Genomic DNA, 13,823 nt, shown 5'->3' with positions numbered 1-13,823 from the left:
TATAAATGACGGATGACAATGTAGGTGAGCTGATTAGTAAACTTGCAGATGATACAAAAATTAGCAGAGTTGTGGATAGTGAGGAAGGTCGTCTGACGACATGTGTAAGGAAATGGCTGATGGAGTTTAACGCTGATAGGTGTGAGGTTATCTTTTGCTCTTGTATTCAAATTGTTTTGCTACAAGGGCTAATTCAGTTTTTCGCTGCATTTTTTAGTGATTTGATTTTAGTGACTGGTATGCATTACCACTTCCTGCTCTAACAACAGTTAAATGATATACTGCCTTTTCTCTTACTGAAGTTAATAACTTTATAACCATCCACATTACAACTGCCAAGCTTTTGTACAATTGCTCAATCTAAGTAATCTTGAAACTTTTTTTCACCACTTCATAATTCACAATCCCAGCCAATTTATATAACAACACACACAAAATGCTGGTAGAACACAGCAGGCCAGGCAGCATCTATAGGGAGAAGCGCTGCTGACGTTTCGGGCCGAGACCCTTCGTCAGGACTAACGGAAAGGAAAGATAGTAAGAGATGTGAAAGTAGTGGGGGGAGGGGGAAATGTGAAATGATAGGAGAAGACTGAAGGGGTTGGGATGAAGCTAAGAGCTGGAAATGTGATTGGCGAAAGTGATACAGAGCTGGAGAAGGGAAAGGATCATGGGACCAAAGGCTTCAGGAGAAAGAAAGGGGGGGGAGCACCAGAGGGAGATGGAGATCAGGCAGACAACTAATTATGTCAGGGATGGGGTAAAAAAGGGGAGGAGGGGCATTAACGGAAGTTAGAGAAGTCAATGTTCATGCCATCAGGTTGGAGGCTACCCAGCCGGTATATAAGGTGTTGTTCCTCCAACCTGAGTTTGGATTCATTTTGACAATAGAGGAGGCCATGGATAGACATATCAGAATGGGAATGGGACGTGGAATTAAAATGTGTGGCCACTGGGAGATCTTGCTTTTTCTGGAGGACCAAGCGTAGGTGCTCAGTGAAACGGTCTCCCAGTCTGCGTCGGATCTCACCAATATACAAAAGGCCACACCGGGAGCACCGGACGCAGTATACCACACCAGCTGACTCACAGGTGAAGTGTATTTATTGTTGTCAGCAAAAACTGAAATACAATTTAGTTTCAACACGAGGAAATCTGCAGATGCTGGAAATTCAAACAACACACACAAAATGCTGGTGGAACGCAGCAGGCCAGGCAGCATCTATAAGGAGTTTCGATGTTTCAACGTTTTGGGCCAAGACCCTTTGTCAGGACTAACAAATTTTACAATTTACAATTTTGTTCCTTCATCCAAATCATATTCTTAATGGTGTGGTGAGGTGGGGATATGTCTCTATCAAGGGGGGGCGGTGTAAGGTGCTCCATCCCTCCACTAGCCTGCAGGTCACCCTTGGGCAAGGTGTAGTATCTGCTTTATAGACAATAGACAGTAGACAGTAGGTGCAGAAGTAGACCATTCGGCCCCTCGAGTCTGCACCGCCATTCTGAGATCATGGCTGATCATTCACTATCAATACCCAGTCCCTGTCTTGTCCCCATATCCCTTGATTCCCCTATCCATCAGATATCTATCTAGCTCCTTCTTGAAAGCATCCAGAGAATTGGCCTCCACCATCTTCCGAGGCAGTGCATTCCACACCTCCACAACTCTCTGGGAGAAGAAGTTTTAAATAACTGACCTCTTATTCTCAATCCATGCCCTCTGGTACTGGACTCTCCCAACATCTGGAACATATTTCCTGCCTCAATCCTATCAAATCCTTTAATTATCTTAAACGTTTCAATCAGATCCCCTCTCAATCTCCTCAATTCCAGTGTGTACAAGCCCAATCTCTCCAATCTCTCTGCGCAAGACAGCCCTGCCATCCCAGGAATCAACCTAGTGAATCTACGCTGCACTTTCTCAATTGCCAGAATGTCCTTCCTTAAACCTGGAGACCAAAACTGTACACAATATTCCAGGTGTGGTCTCACCAGGGCTCTGTACAAATGCAAAAGGTCATCCTTGCTCTTGTACTCAATTCCCCTTGTAATAAAGGCCAACATTCTATTTGCCCTCTTCACTGCCTGTTGCACTTGCTCATTCATCTTCATTGACTGATGAACTAGGACTCCTAGGTCACTTTGCATTTCTCCCTTACCTAACTCTACACCGTTCAGACAATACTCTGCCCTCTTGTTCCTGCTTCCAAAGTGGATAACTTCACATTTATTCACATTGAATGACATCTGCCAAGTATCTGCCCACTCACCCAGCCTATCCAAGTCTCCCTGTATTCTCCTAACGTCCTCTTCGCATGTCACACTGCCACCTAGTTTAGTATCGTCAGCAAACTTGCTGATATAGTTTTCAATGCCCTCATCTAAATCATTGACATAAATCGTAAAGAGCTGTGGTCCCAATACAGAGCCCTGTGGTACCCCACTAGTCACCTCCAGCCAGTCTGAGAAACACCCACTCACTGCTACCCTTTGCTTTCTATCTGCCAACCAGTTTTCTATCCATGTTGAAACCCTGCCCCCAATGCCATGAGCTCTGATTTTACTCACCAATCTCCTATGTGGCACCTTATCGAATGCCTTCTGAAATTCTAGGTACACTACATCCACTGGCTTACCCTCGTCTAACATCCTTGTTACATCCTTGTTACTTTGCTGGCTGATCAGGGTTACATGACACCACGCAGCAAGTGGTGCATGCTCATATGAGCAGCTGGTGCATATGGTTATGCACCACTGGTTATGCAAACACTGACACCAGACATACAATCTCTGAAGAGTATTAATAAAGACTGGGGTCACCCATTTTGTAAAGCACTGCCCAGAAGAAGGCAATGCCAAACCACTTCTGTAGAAACATTTGACAAGAGCAATCATGGTCATGGATAGACACAGCATATAATGATGATGATGATGATGTTCTCAATAGGCCAAACATTATTCCCTTTGGTATCTCACTAGTTACTGTTTGACATGCTAAGGTAAAGTAATTCCTACTCTCTATTTCCTCTCTGGTGCATTGGTGATTAGATAATGCTCTCAATTTTATTTCCCAGAGAAAGAGTAATTATCCATTTTTGGCATATTTTTATTTGATCAGGTACAATTCAATTCCTGGCACAATTTATTGCAAATTAGTTATTTTGAGAGCAATTATTTGATTGATCTTAAGGAATTGTTTATGTATTTATCAGTCATATTATAAGTGACACTTTATCAGCACCCAACAGTATGTGGAATAGGGTGGAGTACAGATATCCAAATTTAAGCAATCTTCTCATTTCTTTAGGGATGGGGCATTGTTAATATTGTCAAAAACATAATGGAAAAGTGATGGCTGGCTTCAGGATCACGATCTCCTCATATCAGAAACATTGTCCTCAGTTTTCTCGTGAAGATGGAAGTTGCACAAGAGTATTTCTGTTTCAGGCACTGTCTGGACAGTGCCATAGTCTGGAAATTAGTTTTCATAGATCTATTTATTTCAATATTAATGAATGTAAATATACTTACTAGGGACAGAAGCACAATGACTTGGGGGTTATGTAGCAATTGAGTATTCCGTCGTTTATGTCAAGCTGATGAGCTTTCACAACATTCACATAAGATTTTCAGTTCCACTACCACCAGCCTTCAACTCTCTTGGAGTTTTGCAGGTGAATTTAAATGACATTGTTCTGGGAACAACCCGCATCTCTGGGCATCGTGTCACAATTTGTAGTTCAGATCTGGACTCGGACCCCGATAGGTAAGCCCTATGCTTGCCTTTTATCATTCAAATTCCCATCTATGTTAATGACCTTTGACTTCTTGATCGTTCCCTGTGATATCCTGAAAGGTACGGGCAGGACTGGACCTTCTAGTTTATCCAGGGCCCAAAGCCTCCCTTCATCTTACCTTCAGATTCCTTGATCACTTTAAACCTGATGCATTTCTGTCCACCCTTCTTCTGCCCACACCTCTTATCTTCCAGTCACCAAACCGGTGATTAATCCAAGCTCCCTGGTTGCTTACTTGTTCACTGGACTATCCTCAGGCCTCAATCGGACTTATATCCATCAGGCCCCTCTCCTGTCTAACCATGTCACCCAACACCCTTCATGTACCTCTATGTTGGTTAATATGTTTTACTTCATTTCCCAACAACCACTCAGGAATGCCTGAGGGCTTGAGTCTTGGACACTTATTGGAATCTGCAGACATGGGCTTAAGGGAAAAATAGACCTTGACTTACCTTACAACATTCATCTAGCACATACACATACTCAGGTTTCTAGGCAAATATATTTGGAATGAAATTCAGTGCAGTAAAATTAAGCCCAATTATCATAGAACTAAATTTTCAAAGGTATTCAGATTTCAACTCTTAGAATGAGGAAAAGGACAACATTGCTCAACAATCACAGCAACTCTTTTATTTGTACTATGCTGCTTTCTTTAAGGTCCATTTGTACAAAGCTTCATTTTTGGCACAATGAACAATTTATTAAATTAACCGTTTCTATATCTTTGCAACTGTTACTTCATAATTAATTGCTACAAGATTTACAATAGCAGCCAATTTTTCCTTTATTTTCTGTGAATGATGCTTCAATACCCTGCTTTGTTTTTGTAACAAATGTCTTTAATTGCTTTCTGTAGTGACAAATAAAGCATCAGTAAAAAGGAGGTTACAGATTGCTGCAGTATTATGCAAGCTGGCCCTGTGGCAGTAAAATGGTTGCAATTCAGGTAAATTAGTGCTGAGGATATGAAATCAGTTTATTTGCAGTTTTTCATTTAAATTATTATATATTATAGTACATTGGTGTTGAATGTAAGTATAATTCAAATGAACCAGTTAAGGTTTTAGTAGGGATTGAGATTAGTGTTGCCTTCTATGGTTGAAGGGAAAGTGTCATTAGGAGGGCAGGATGGATGGGGGTGGGGGTGGTTGGTGTTGAGTGCACTGCTTACACTTCCTTCCTCACCACCATCTAGAGACCTAAATAGCCCTTCCAGCTGAGGTAAAAATTCACTTACTTTGTTTTTGGTTCTCCTCTTGATGTAGCCTCCTCTGCCTTAGTGAGACCAAGCACAGGCTAGTTTGCATGGTACCTGCACTCTACCTGTGATGGCCATCCCAAATTCAAGGTTGCATGCCAGTTGCATCCCATTCCCATGCTGGCTTGGTGTTCTCCACTGCTGAGGTAAGGCCCAACACAAACTAGAAGAACAATAGCTCACATTCTGTCAAAGGTTTTAACATTGTACATTCCAGTTTTAAGTAACCCTTTACACCTGTGATTTGCCCCTTCTCCCTCCTTCTCATCCATATCTAGATCTCCATTTATTGTTCCCTTTTACATACCCCTTCCCTCCAACCATCATCATATATTTTTATCTCCCCCTCCATTTCCCGCTTCTGGTCCCATCCACATACAACCCACTCTGCCCACTTGATTCTCTCCTTCATAAGCTTCCATCTGCTCTTCAAGTCTCCTATTATCACATTATCAGCTTCCTTCTTAAAAGATTACAGCACTTGTAGCCTTACTGATCCCGCTTGTCACCTTCCAGTCCCTGTCTCTACCTTCTCCAATCTGGATCCATCTGTCTTTTTTTCACTTGTCTTCTTCCACCTATCATCTGTATGCCTCCATTTTCCAAATCTACCTCTGTTCTCTCACACTTGACCCCCTCTGCCACCGCTCCATGGACCATGTATCACCTTCTGGCTCTTCCCCTCATCTTTATACCAATTGGCTTCTTTCGCCACTTTCAGCTCTGATCTAGGGTCTCAATCTTAAACACTGACAATTCCTTTCTCTCCACAAATGCTGCCTGACTCATTGAGATCCCCCTGCAATTTGTTTTTTAATTCATCAGATTCAGGCATCTGCATTCTCTTGTGTCTCTTAAGAAAATGTGCTATCAAGTTTCAAAACCAGTTGGCCTTGTCAGTAACCGGCGCCAGACCTCGTATTTCTTGTTAGTTGCAGGCAATGTGCTGTATCTGATACTGTTCCAGTTCCATATTGCATCCAACCCTGGAATAGGGACAATGGCCACCAGATGCTCCAGTAAACTTTGGTGGTGTGGTCACTGAGACTACCCTGGCCTATTGATCTTACTAATTTCATCACATGGTTGCCAATTAAAAATACCTCTTAATAACTGCCACAAATAATATTTAGTGAAGCATTCATAACTTTTAGCGATTCAATCAGTGGTTGTACAGAGCCTGTTCAACCATCAGGCTCTTGAACAAAAGGGGATAGCTACACATACTGAAGGACTCTGTTATATAATTATTTCATGCTCATAATTTATTGCTATTTATTTATATCTGCATTTGTATAGTCTATTTACAGTTAACAGTTGCTCAGTGTTGTATTTGGTGACGTGCGTAATCTGGTAATAAATTTTACTTTTAATTTTGAGCAGTTGGATGATGTTATTTGTTTCAGAAACCGAGTTTCTGCTCGCATTAACCACAGAAATGTGTATTTATTGCGTGCCTATGAAGTATTTTGGAATGACCGTGGTTATAAAAGATGCAATGTAACTTATCTTTCTTACCTTCGGGTTTTAGCTGGTGGTACAATCCTACAAGTATAGTGTCTTAACAAAAACTCAAACTTATAAAGACCCTTTAGAGTACTAATGTGCCCAAGCTGCTTCACAGGACTCCAGATGACATGAATAGGTATTAAGATAGATCAGACAAACAGCTAAGTATGAAGGAGAATATTCTTCAACCAGAGAGGTTTTGAAAGGGATTCAAGAGCATATGCTTTGACAACCAAAGGAATGGCTACCAATAGTGCAGCAGGTAAGATTCAGAATGGTCAAGAGGTTTTGTAAATATCTATATAGATTGAGAAGTGCAACAGATGTTGAATAATTTTTGGCTGTTTTCATTATCATTAACTTCTTTCTCTCCCTGCATGTGGTCTTCCAGTAAGATGGTGGTGTGTTTGAATGCAGCCGGTTCTATGGGGTCAGCCAAAGGTGTTATTGCCCTTTTTAAGCATTTTTTTTATGATCAAAAGACCCTGCAGGACATTAAGAACTTAACGTACTGCAGGTCTACCCCATCAGAGAGTTGCTCATTGGTGGAGAAAGTGAAAGATCTGACGCAGATCAAGCTTCTGCCTGCATCAGAGAAGTGTCGGAGGAGTCGGTACATGAAGGAGGTGAGCAGTCTAACAGGGAGTGAACATTTTAGTCCCTTTTCTTGAGATTGGAAGATACTGTTGGACATAGTTAATGTGGAATGTCGCAAGTCTGATTCACTGATTTATTGGTGGAAGGCAGGGGAGCTGCGTGGCCTTGGTTGTAACGAGGCCTAGGCCTCAAGCCGCAGTGTTGCCTGTTTGCAGCCACCCAGGAGAGGGGCATCAGAGTTAGTGCGCTCCACAGGGGCGGGGGGTGGGGGGGTTGCGGGCGCATGGTGTGGTGCAGCATTCAAGCTGGATTCAGTGCTGCCCCCTGTGTTCACTTGGCAGAAGACAAGCTGTGGTCCACTGCAGATTTCTGCAACATTCAAAGAGTCTTGGACAATTTTTTTTGTACTATACATGCCTTGTGTTGTGAGTGACTGTTAGTACTATGTTTTGCACCTTGGCCCCAGAGTAACACTGTATAATTTGCCCATATAAATGGGTAGATGACAATTAAACTTGAACTTGAACTTCCTGCACTGCATGACCAATCTACACCTTCAGTATGTACATCAGAAATAAAAGAGAGTCATGAGAGAGGCTGCATTACTGAGGAATAAACTCTTCTCAGGCTTCTGACCAGGTACAGGTATCAATTTTAACTGACGTTTCGATGACAAACTCTGTTAACTTGATCAGGGATGAAGCCTAGGCATGTCTCGTCCAGTGGTATTTATAACTTTGCAGTCCATCCTCCTGATTGGTTAGTCCTCATCCAATCAGGTTTCTGCTCTCCCACTTTGCTTACAATTGAATTCTAGTTCTTAATTAGAACGAGGCTTTCGTCTTTGTTAACATTCTTTTCCTCTAGTTTTATTTCAAAGGCTTCCTTCGCTAGGCTTCCAAAAGCCATTGGTGCGGCACAGTAGTCTTTTGCCGTCAAAGTCGATTCTATGGTCTCTACAAAGGCAATGTTCTGCTACCGCAGATTTCCTGGATAACCTAAACAGATACACCTCCTGTGTTCCACCGTGATGCAGGTTTCCACTGTGCGTCCCGTCTGGCCAATATACATTGCTCTGCATCCATAAGGAATCCTATAGATGCCAGCCATCCAGTCCCAGGTCATCTTTGACCTACATAAGCTGTGATTTGAACTTCCTTATAGGTTTGTAGTTGGTATTAATCCGGTATTTCTTCAGGATCCTGGCAATCCTTCCAAAAATATAAGGAAGACAGGTGGTTGCGATGGGTTCCTCCTTGTTGTTAAGTTTCCTGGTTTTTCTATTGGCCCTTTTAAGGCCCCAATTGATTACCTTCACCTTGTAGCCATTCTGTAGGGATGTTGTGTGTTATCATCTTATTTCCTTGGGGAGTCTCCCTGGGTCCGAAATAGTTTTCCCACAGCTAATGAAAGTAGAAAGAACTGCTCTACATTGGGAGGTGTGAAGCTGGCTGTTATTGTTGAGGTGTAAGTCCATGTGAGTGAGTTTCCAATAGACACCATGCCTGAGGCTACTGTCCCATGCCCATTGTTTAGAATGTCTAGGAATAGGAGACAACCATTTTTATCCATCTCCATCATAAATTGAATGTTTGGATGTATGCTGTTTAGATGGTTGTGGAACTGTTGGAGTGCCTGGAGTCCATGAAGCCACACTATGAATTTGATTGTAAACAAGGTGTGTCAGCGGAAGTCTGATCGGATAAGGACTAACCTATCAGGAAGGACGGATGATGGGAATATAAATACCACTGGACTAGATATGCCCAGGCATCATCCCTGATGAAGGTGGCAGAGTTTGTTTCCAAAATGACGATTAAAATCGATTCCCGTACGTGGTTGGAAGCCCAGGAATACAAAAAAGGATCTAGTGCTTACCCGGAGTATCGGATGAATGAACCTTTTTTTCGTATTCCTGAGGTTGGAGTAAAGTACCTATAAGGTGTATGCCTACACCATTTGCAGCTTATACAACAGAAGACAGCATGGAATGAGGGTGAGATTGGAGGTGGAGAGATTAGATTTGAAGATCGCATTTTCATTGATAGATTTAGTGGTTCAATTGCTATGCACTCAGCAACAACCATCTTGAAGAGTTGGCATTCTTTCATCCATGGCATGCAGACCTGTTTTCTACTAGGTAGCTCTTAGTTTTCCCTGCAATCAAAACAGAATTGTGAGTGTGCATGCGTGCAACTACGATTTGGACGAAATGGTTGTCTGGTTGAATAACTGGCATTGTGTGCAAGCTATGAAATGTGAGTAACAGGTTCAGAGCAATGGTGTGTGAAGGTAAAGTGAAGCATATGAAAGTTGGGTTTAAGGTTCTTAAAGATTATTTGTGCGTAAATGAAGGAAGTGTAGTTAACTGACCAATGTCTGAGTTGCACAACTGTTCGGACTTAAATTTTGAAAACACATTCACAGGTGTGGTCCACTGATATGAAGAAATGCCAAAAAGTGCTCAGGGCTTGATTTTTATCTTCATCTGTTGCTACATAATCCAAAACAGTTAGAATTGTTAGCTGTTAAATGGCTTCCTCTATCAGTTTTCAAAGCAGAATCCTTGATATTAAGTGCACATTGCCATTTTGACATTGAAGCAATTAAAAAGAAAGATGGATGTGTTCAGTATGGCCAGTGCAATTTAATTCAGAAGTAATTCTTTTATTTTATTGCAGTAAAATATCATATAAATGAGCTCATTAGATTAGCTTCTTTGAGTTTTTCCCTTCCGTTCACTCTACAATGTGTACCAGAACTGAAAACCTCATTAAGTTTAAGTTCAGCACATTTCCAAAAAGTACAATGAACATAGTATTTACTACATGTCAATGAAAAAAAATTATAAAAAAAGACTAAAAATATCTAATTATCTTTCAGATATCCAGGCTTCAAAACATCTTTCTCAGATAGGTTATTTGTTTTAATGGAATATTAATGAAACTAATCTTCCTATTTTAAATATAATTGAATATGCTAAAATTATATTAGGAATCTAATTTCAGAATTACTTGCAATGAGAAGTTTATATCACCTTTGATTTTGTTGTTAAATACCATAAATCTATATTCTCTAGTTTTCAATACTTCTACCAAAGATATGATCTCTCTTCATTCATTTTATGATCTTCATGATCATGAACATCTCCATCACATATACACTCATCAGGTACAGCTGTATACCTGCTCATTAATGTATATATCTAATTAACCTATCGTGTAGCAGCAACTCAATGCACAAAAGCATGCAGACATGGTCAAGGTGCTCAGCCGTTGTTTAGACCAATCATCAGAATGGGGAAGAAATATGATCTAAGTGACTTTGAGCGTGGAATGATTGCTTGAGTGAATGAACATAGTTTGAGTATCTCAGGAACTACTGATCTCCTGGGACTTTCATGCACAACAGTCTCTAAAGCTTACAACAAATGGTGTGAAAAACAAAAAAACAAATCCAGTGAGCAGCATTTCTATGGGTGAAAACACCTTGTTAATGAGTGAGGTCAGAAGAGAACGGCCAGACTGGTTCAAGCTGACAGGAAGGTGACAATGACTCAAACAACCATGCGTTATAACACTGGTGTGCAGAAGAGAATTACTGAATGCATATTGCAGCAAACCTTGAAGGGAATGGGCTACAGCAGCAGAAGACCACACCAGCTTCCGGTCTTGTGGCCACATTATTAGGTACACTACTGTACCTAAAGAAGTGGCCACTGAGCCTTGTATCTCAAACACTTCTGCTCAAAGAAGGCCATACCAACATCATCAAAAAGGTACTTTATTTCCATATACAGGCAGTGTGGATTCTATTTGGAAAAACCATCCATTTACCATAAGGCAGAGACTTTTGTTTTCTATAGTAACCCAAATCATATGGCTCTATATACCCTTACTATAATTCTATTTCATCAAATACTCATCCTAACACTGCCCATAATTAGATTATGGAATATATACTGTATCCAGTCATTAGTTAACTCCTCAAGTGATTTTATAAGTTTTATGATTATCTTGAAAAATGACTGAAAATATATGGGATACTCTGTGTAAAGTTGGTTTCCTTAAATCAGGTCATTTGTAACCTGGGGAGCCCTGAAACAGCAAATCTCCAATTGCAACCTTTTTAAATGATTATGGTAATGTTTTATATAATATTCCCTATCACTCTTTACTTGTGTTAATAGAGAAATAATAATAAAATTATAAGGAAAAACCACAGACAACAAAATATAATTTCTTTCCTACTTAAGCTCAATTATTTCCAGCTAGCAGTGGAGAAATCTACTACTCATAACATAGAGCCATAGAGCAGTAAAGGAGAACAGAAACAGGCCTCGAGCCCAGTTTGTCCATCTTGACCATGGTGTCTACCTATGCTAATCCCACTTGCTTGTCATTAGGCTCGCATCCCTCTTCTCCTTTCCTGTCCAAATGCTTTTAAACACTGTAGTTGTTTCTGCCTCTACCGCCTTTTTTGACTGCTTATTTCAGATGCGCATCATCCTCTGTCATTAATGGAACCTTTATTATACCATGGACCAATACCATTAAGCAGGGGTTCTATGGACCCCAGGTTGGGAACCCCTGAGGTAGGAGATAAAAAGTGGGAAGGGCTCATTTAAAAAAAACTCAATTAGCTCCAGTATTTGAAGTGAATTTTAATTTGTTTGCTATAATTTGCTCAATGCTGATAAAATGGTTCTGATATATCGCAATCCTCTGTGGCCATATTGGGGTGTAAGCATCTTTGGCTAATTTACAGGTTAAGTTAATCATTTTCAATAACAATCCACAGACCAATTATAAACATAATCCACAATGGCAATTAGCCTCTGATAAAAGTCTTATTTAGTTATTTGATCAAATTAAACTAATGATTATATTAATCTGCATGGAAACTATTTTTATATCCCCAGAATGGTTCCTTTAGATTAGGGGTTCCCAACCTTTTAATGCCATGGGCCAATATCATTAAGCAAGGGGTCTGTGCGCACCCAGTTTGGGAATCCCTGCTTTAGAAGAACCTGATTAGTTTTCAACTCTTCAACAAAAGAATAAATTACTGCAAAAAACTTCATCACCTCTATTCTAAATCTAGAAAGCAGAACATTATTCTGAAGCATTTTCTTCAATACTAAAGTAAATTACCATAGATGCTGAAAATCAGAACTAAAACCAGAAAATGCTTGAAGTACTCAACTACTCAGTCAGTATTTATGGAGAGAGTAATAGAATTAAATGACAAGGCAGGCAGATGACCAATAATAATATGAAAGATCAATCTGAAATATTAACTTTTCAGGTTGTGAGTTCTGATTGAAGGGTCTCAGCCCAAAATGTTAACTGTGTTCATTTCTATAGATATTGCCAGGCCTGCTGAGTTCCTCCACCATTTTGTGTGTGTTGCTTGGATTTCCAGCATCTGCAGATTTTGTCTTGTGATATTCACTGTCATCTCACCACAGATACTGTGTGTCCTGCTGAGAATAAACAGTGTTTTCTAGTAAGTTTTCTGATAACTTCTTGTTCAAATCAGTACTGCAGTTTATCTGTAGACAGTTCATCCTTTAGTAGAAACGTCGGCACCTGTATGTCAATAGACCAATGCTATTCCACAGGGATTTGTTCTGGGACTGCTGCTCTTTGTTCTTTTAATAAATGATTTGGAAAAGGAAGTGGAAAGATGGATTGGTAAATTTGCAGTTGACACAAAGTTTGGTGAAATTGAAGAGAGTGCAGAGAGTGGTCATAGGCTACAGTAAGACATTGACAGGATGCAGAGCTGGGTGGAGAAGTGGCAGATGCGTTCATCCTGGAAAAGTGTGAAGTGATTCACTTTGGAGGTTCGAATTTGAAGGCAGAATGCAGGGCTAATGGCAGGGTTCTTAGCAGTGTGAAGGAACAGAGTGGTCTTGGGGTCTATGCCCATAGATTTCTCAAAGCTGCCACTCAAATTGTAGGATTGTTGAAGTTGAAGGCATATGGTGTGTTGGCTTTCATTAGTCAGGGGTTTGAGGTAAGAGCTGCGAAGTACTGTTGCAGCTCTATAAAACCCTGGTTAGAGCACACTTGGAGTATTATGATCAGCGCTAGTCACCTCATTATAGGAAAGGCCTGGATTATGAGAATAAGTAGAATAGGTTAAGCGAGCTAGAGCAAAGGAGGATGAGAGGTGACTTCATAGAGGCGCACAAGATAGTAAGAAGCAAAGATTGAGTGGATAGCCAGAGATAGTTTTCCCAGGGCAGAGATGGCTAATATGTGGGGGCATAATTTTAAGGTGATTAGAGGAAGGCATGGGGGAGGGGGATATAAGTTCATTTCACAGAGAGTGGTGGCTGCATTGAACACTCTGCCAGGGGTGGTGGTAGGGTCAGATACTGTTTGATATTGCGGTGTTCACTGAGTTGGCCAATGGAGGTGATGAAACATCTGCAAACTAATTGCCAAGCTCAGCAATCACCGTAAAATCAAATGCCTTAACCCGAGCTACCACTATTCACCACCATCCTAGATACATTTGGGCATTTAATAAACTCTTAGATCAGTACACCGGTGGTAGGAAAATGGAGGAGGAAAGGGTTAGATTGATTTTAGAGTAAGTTAAAAGGTCAACACAACATCGATGGCTGAAGGGCCTGTCCTGTG

General features: G+C 40.8%; 1 protein-coding gene across 1 annotated transcript in view; it reads right to left on the bottom strand.

The window, feature by feature from the left end:
- Positions 1-13,823, bottom strand: part of LOC132401043 (potassium voltage-gated channel subfamily B member 2-like) — a 332,656-nt gene that overhangs the window by 44,382 nt on the left and 274,451 nt on the right. The gene's annotated exons all lie outside the window — the stretch shown is intronic.

The sequence above is a fragment of the Hypanus sabinus genome, chromosome 1 (assembly GCF_030144855.1).
Source record: "Hypanus sabinus isolate sHypSab1 chromosome 1, sHypSab1.hap1, whole genome shotgun sequence".
Taxonomy (NCBI): domain Eukaryota; kingdom Metazoa; phylum Chordata; class Chondrichthyes; order Myliobatiformes; family Dasyatidae; genus Hypanus; species Hypanus sabinus.
This window is presented reverse-complemented; position numbering and strand designations above follow the sequence as displayed.